We start from the raw sequence: 7,137 nt of genomic DNA on the forward strand, positions 1-7,137 counted from the left end.
ATCTATTTTATCGTTCCATCATTAAGAGCAGATTAATAAATATGCGTTTAACTTTTTAACTCTATTAAGTCTCTGTCTATAAGCACAATTATAGTGTTAACTATATTATATAAGATCACAATGGAGGGAGACTATCAAAAGTTGACGGAATCTTTTCGAATGGTTGATAAAATAAACGCAAGATGTAAAAGCTGATTCATAAATTTATTTATATTTTTATATCGTGTTTTCAGTGCTCGACTGTAGTTATTTATACTTTGATTTGTGAAGACTCCTTTGCTAACTATTTCTAATGAATATAGATAAACCAACAGATAAACCAACCTATATAGCTGTCGGTCCTCCTTTGAAAGTACTCGTAAAATACAAAATTAAGTCCAAGAAATCTGTTCGAGTTTTCTTATCTGTATCTATTCGTTTGATACCTTATCGATGTTAACTTGAATATTAACTTCAATAAGTTATACTGGCGAAGTCCCAAAGGATTTCGATTTCGCTAATGGAAGGAAAATGTAAAAATTATAATTATATTTATTTAAAATAGTATTGCAAATAATCATAAAAAGGTACAAATTTTAGTCTGTTCTTTAGTTACACAGTGTCCTTATAGTACACTGAAACAAAGAAACCTCGACATCACGTTTGTTTAGCAGAGTACAACTAGTCTTGTGTTAAAAACTTTTACGACGCACGGTGGTTCAAGAGGTAAATTTAACGCGAATAAATTAAACATGATAAAAGTCAATAAACTGATGTAGATATTAGAAGTGAAATACCTCTTATTATTTATATTTTATAAAATAATATCTATATTAATGTGTTTTGTTTTATAAATCTTTTCTATTTCTGTGTACACTAAACTTTAAATGTATATTTTTGGTCTCTTGTGCTTGCTTTCTAATGGTATTCATACAGAGCTTAATTGAAAAAGTATACATATAAGTTAGTAGAGGGAATGTGGATGTTACTTTTATAAATTATTAAACGTCAATATATATAAACAAACTAATAAACTAATTATGACACGAGTAAAAAATGCATGTGATCTTCTGCAATTATTCGCAAAAAATAAATGTAGTTTTATTGAGTAACTTAACATAATCCGTGAATTCATTGTAGGTAATAAGTATCATAAATGAAAGTGGTTATACTTTGGGGATTAGGGATTACTAATTCATATTTTATGTGGTATCAAACTATCAAACATATGTATACTTGTCAACCTTTTGTTGATATTAAAAAATATTAGAAATTAGAATTTGTTCCACTCAAATGCGTAATTTGAACCGTCGTGCTACGAATAACTACAGTACAGTCTCTTATTAATGAATTATATAGCGACCTCGCCTCTACATATCTACACACAGTCATTATCTTGAAAGAACTTAAAACAGATATAAAACAAAGCCTCGTTTGTCTAACTCTCTGTCTTTTCGCGATAAATTTTAAAACTGTTGGCCGGGTTCTTTCACCAATAGATAGAGTGATTTCTGAAAAAGGTTTAAGTGAGTAATTTATTTAGATTTTACCCGATTGAAGCCGGGTCAGGTTGATAATTATAATAATTATAAGCACATTATGCTCTCTATGCCATTTCTTATTGCGTGTAAGTAAAACTACTACTAAGTCGCGACGTACATACACCGTTATATGGATTAATTTTTATTCACACTGAAGTGAGGCTCCAAGCCCCATCTCTCCGAATATCTCTGTCAATTCCTTTGTTCTATCCCATTATTTCATTTCTTTTCAGCTTCTAACGCTGCATTATTTTGCAAGTTAAGTCGTGAATGTGCAATGCATATTGCATTGCACATTCACGTCATGTTCACAACTCATATTCAACCAACCGAGATAAAGCCAACTACGAAGATCGTACCTAGTCTGCGTTTGTATATTTGTCTAGCAATTTAGGGGGCACTTAGGTGTCGAGTATTGCAACGATGCAACACGTGAACTCAGCCAGTCAATACCAGTGTCCCTAAAAGCTGTTATCTATTCCCCACTTAGCCAGTGCGCCTGTAAATTGACCTCACTGTGTTAACCTATTTCCGCTGGATAATGCTCTGCATCCTCTGCAACCGTGTGTCCCTTGTGTTACTAACGCGATGTAGGTCGAGAGCCGCACCGTACTGCCAAACTCACACAACCTAAAGTTCTATCGTGTCACACACTCACACGATGCTATCGGCCCCGTGAAGTAGGCCGAAAAACTCGCGCATGCGTCGACGTGCCCACATAGATAATAGCCCCTAATACAGCTGGACCCGTTTGTTGGCCGTCTGCATTAGTAATTTATAGGCCCTGAATGTACCTTCCACCAAATCGGTTTGATTTTGCAGTTTTTGTCTCTCTTTATGCTATACCATTTGAGATACTTAACATTGATATTTGACATTTTTGATTATAGAAGATTAATATGATGCAAACTTTCTCTCTCATGCAAAAGGTCAACCTTTTCGATTTGTATGTAAGTACCTTACATCCATTTCATTACCAGCGACCAGTTCATTAATCGCATCCTGAAATTAATTTTTACAAAGCAGTAAATTATCTTTACTTCCCACAGTACATTAAAGATCCTAAAAGGTTAAATTTTAAAACCTTTTAAATTTATAATTTGTAAGGTTTAACCTTATTAGGAGAATATGGTGAACATTAGAATTTATAACTGAGTTTTTCTCTGAAGGCCTATGACGCGAAGGGTACATACAAAATATGTTCTGAAATAAACCATCAAGAAATTCCCACGGGATGCGATGTGAAGGGGACATTGGACAAAATTTTCAAAAACCACTTATGGAGATTTATGGAATAGACCATTTCATCAAATTCATACAGATTCGCTAAACTGAAGTCATTTTTCAAATTTTCTCTTGGAAATTTTCATTTCAACAATCTCCTAAGTAATCGCAATCGAACGATAGAAGCTAACAAAAGATCTCAGAAAGAAACATCTGAGCTCGTTGCATAAAAAGCGGTGTCAGTGTGTGTTGCAGCCGTTACTACTAGCCTACCAGACCAGTTTTGGGTGAACTCTTAAATCCCCAAATATTTTAGGACGGCTTACGAGATGGTTTAAATATCGCGGGCCACGGAACTTCGGATAAATACTTGGATGGTATTGTGAAACGTCTCTGTGGTGTGCCTTCGCCTATTGTCGGCTATGTAGTGGTGCCCGTGGGGCCCGTTTGGGTGTCAACTAATGGAAAGCAAGTAGGTTCCTATCTTTCTATTTTGACTAACCAAATTACTAGGTTACTTTTGCAGCTTCAATTGCAATTTTGAGATTAAACATAATTCAATCATTAAACCGACGTATATTAATTTACATTCACCTAAATTCCTCTACTTACTGATATAAGATATTTTGGTATGTACCTACTCATGTACCCATAGATATCAGAATGTGCATGTACTTATACGTACTTCAAGTTTCTCTTAAAATTCAGTTTATAAATGAAAATAATGATTATAAATTGGGTCAAATATATATTACTAGCAGCTGCCGGGGCTTCAGGAATTTCGGGATAAAAAGTGCCCTAGTGTTATTTCAGGTTCTACCCGTGTACCAAATTTCATAACACATCCAGTAGATTTTGCGTAAAAGACTAACAAACATACACACAGGTCCTCACAAACTTTCTTTTATCTTCCTCGCATTTATAATAGTACTTATCGCATTTTAATATCGAAAACATATTTTTATACTTACTTTAAATTTAAACTGACTTTTACTTTAAGTGAATATAAAATTTTTATTTCTCACTTCAGTTTAAATTAAAGTATAAAAAATATGGAATTTAATTGAATTTTAGAATTGTCCAAAACGAGATAATGTCGGCCATATCTACATTCGCCTGCTCTTCACGACTGGCCATCTGGCAGTCTCGCCAAGTCGTAACACGACTTGCCAGCAGCTTACAAATAAGATTATACAGCTAAAGTAGGTATTGACAATATCATGATAAATCTACTTTCAAGTAGGTACCTACATAATTTGCAGTTAGAGATAAAAAAAAATACTTGATTTATCATAAGAATTAAGAAAAGAAAATACCTACTTTAAACTAACAATAACATGCCACAGAGTAACAAATAGCCAACTCAGCTATAGAGTTACTCAGGCGAGTAACAGCTGATTCTACTTAAGTACTTTGAAACCTAATTCATTTTAACCCTAGGTACCATAACTTACAGTATAAAATAGAACACGGCATTGTCCAATTCTGTAAAGTTATAGAAGCATCAGTATTTTATTCAGGTGCGATTGGAAGGGGATGGGAAACCGTACGGTAGCGAACACAGGGTTGCCAATATTCAGTCGTGCATTCGCGTATTTAATATTTTAAACATGACATTTATTAATCTATTTTTTTTTATATTCCATTTAACCTATCATCGCTGGTTTTTAACTCTTCTCAGAATGTCTGGATTTTTAGAATACTAATATTATAAATAAGTTTGTTTGTTACCTCTTCACACTTTATCTACTTAACCAATCTTCTTGAAAATTTTCATATATTATGTAATTTCAAGTACGGAAAAGGACAAGGGGACGTTTTATGCCGGAAAAAACCCCTAACTGTTCCCGTGGCAAATTCACGCGGGCGAAGCTGCGTTCAAATTATAGTACATATTCAGATCTCTCTAATAAAACGATCACACTTAACTTTGATAATAATTGCAGAATTTCCTCGAACAACAAAATATTTTTAAATATCTAATTAATTAACCAGGTAAGTAGGTACGTTTGGGAGAAAATTTTCAAACTGAAAAAAAACCTCTGAATTTTCCGTTTAAATTCAGGCCTTTCTCCTTTTATTTTTCATATGGTAACTATAATTCTATCTGATTGTACTATGTCAAAACTCTTAGAACAAACGCTGTTTATGATATTAGCTTTCTAATTTTTGCCTTTGTACCTTTGCACTGCGACGTTGCTGGTGTTGTACAAGTACATACCTTAGTACCTATGTAAACTAAAAAATAATAATAATAGTAACATACACAATAAACATATTAATTAATATAGTATAATAGTTGCCAACCCTAACGAACCCTCTTAACTGAATCGGGTCGGAGGATTTTCATCGTTGACCTAGAATTGTTAAAGTGCTATTCCACTGTATTTATGCTATTTTAACAATATGTACTTTTAACACCAGTGCACAACGATGTCGTTGAAATGAAAACATAAAATAATAGTTGTTTTCTTTTATGTTTTTGTTGTTGTTTGTAGAAAAGAAACATGAAAGAATAAATGCCGTTATATTGAACATATCGAACACTGTGATAGTCCGTAGTGAAGTCTATGCTATTAGCTATTCCCGACTATTCCACAGCCAACTCTGAACTATTTAGGTAAGAGTTTCCTACAGTCGAATTTCGATCTAAACGCCTCCAATTTGGGCATTCGTGCGCACAGAGAGAAGCGTTATATCGAATATCCATCTATGGGGCGTTGGGAGCTAAATAAAGGGCTGTAACATTTGAAAAAAAAAACTAGCTCGTCCGCGACTACATTCGCGTGGACTCTTTATCCAAGAATTAATCAACAGAAAATGCTTATCAGGCTGAACGGCTTTACCTAAGGTGCCATGTCCATATATGCTATAGCGCAGCTGATGTCGTGTACTTTCACATCAAATGTTCCAGAGCTGTGAATTTTCGTATTTTTTAAAGTGGATCTATTATGATTCTGCCTCAGGGGTTACATTTTTCAAAATGATTTATAGCCTACATGCTGTCTAGGTTTCATATCTATTCAATAAACAAAGATGCATTAAAATCCGTCCAGGAGATTAGCGTGTACAACAGATATACATACATATTTTACTTTAAAATTCTAATTCTACTACTACTTCGACATTAAGTAGGTACAAGAACAAAAGATATTCCCAGGATAATACTAGAACGTTCGAATTGATGCGTTGAACAAGATTCCTCAATCATTTGTCAATGAGAGCATTTCCAATACTCTAAATGGCTCCCTGGGAAGCAGTTAGTGGAACATGACTCCGATTGGAGTATTGTAGATTATACAAGTAGTTCCGATCTGGATTATATTCCCGATGTTAGCTATCAGTATGCACCAGGGCCGGCCTCTCTAAGCTCCAATTTATGCAGCCGGTCTATTGCGGAGATCGGAGGATTCGGGTCAGCATAACAAATAGGGCTGTTGCAATACCAACTATGAATTGGGAATAAATTGTTTACGATCGGTGTTATGATAATCTTATACCTAAGTATTCAGTACCTTCAGATGTATGATGACGTAACGGAAGTCTTAAGACTAATACCACCTGGAAAGGACATTAGTAAATATTTCTAACAAAAGTCGCACTAGTTTTAAATTTGAACAGAAACGGGAATGAACTTCAGTCTTATGCGGCTATATTCAGATAGCAAGTCAACCTTAAGCGTCTATTTCATAGGAATCACATGTTTCTGTGTAAAATGCCTACTTCTACAGACTGCAATGTTTAATTTCCAATGCGGCTAACACTATTACGAGTTTTTTTTTCAGTTTTACGTTCTGTAGTCTTACAAATTCAAACTTTACGGCATTAGTTTTACTCATTTATCGAAATTAGAAGGAAATTATCACAACTTTATAAGTTTACGATAATACTCGACCAACTGTACCCTAATATTATCCCTAATATATCTACTCAACCAATCTTCTTGAAATTTTTATACATGTAGTTTGAAGGATATAAGGTAACTTTCATCCCAGAAAATTAACATGGGCGAAGCCACGGGCAAAAGCTAGTTTTACTACAAAACTTCGAACAACTGTGGTGGCATGGTACGTAACTCTCGGTCAGTAAATCAAGACTCGAATTTATATGGTTGTTTTGTTGCACGTGGCCTGTTTTTAATTTGTTGTGTAAATATACCTACATATTTAGTTTGTGGTGTATATAGAGCTAACCGACCAATCAAATCAGGCAGACTTATCTTGCAGTTACTTTATCTGTCAGACTTCGATATAATATTTTATCAGAATGTTGTGAGACTAGGGACCGGACCGCTATCCCTTTCACGGGTTTTGAAGGGGTTTTTGGAATGGGTTTGCTTTTGAAAGCCGTTCGGTGAAACATGACTCATGAGGAATCATGACTCATGATTCCT

Source organism: Plodia interpunctella, chromosome Z (genome assembly GCF_027563975.2).
Source record: "Plodia interpunctella isolate USDA-ARS_2022_Savannah chromosome Z, ilPloInte3.2, whole genome shotgun sequence".
In the NCBI taxonomy this organism is placed as follows: Eukaryota; Metazoa; Arthropoda; class Insecta; order Lepidoptera; family Pyralidae; genus Plodia; species Plodia interpunctella.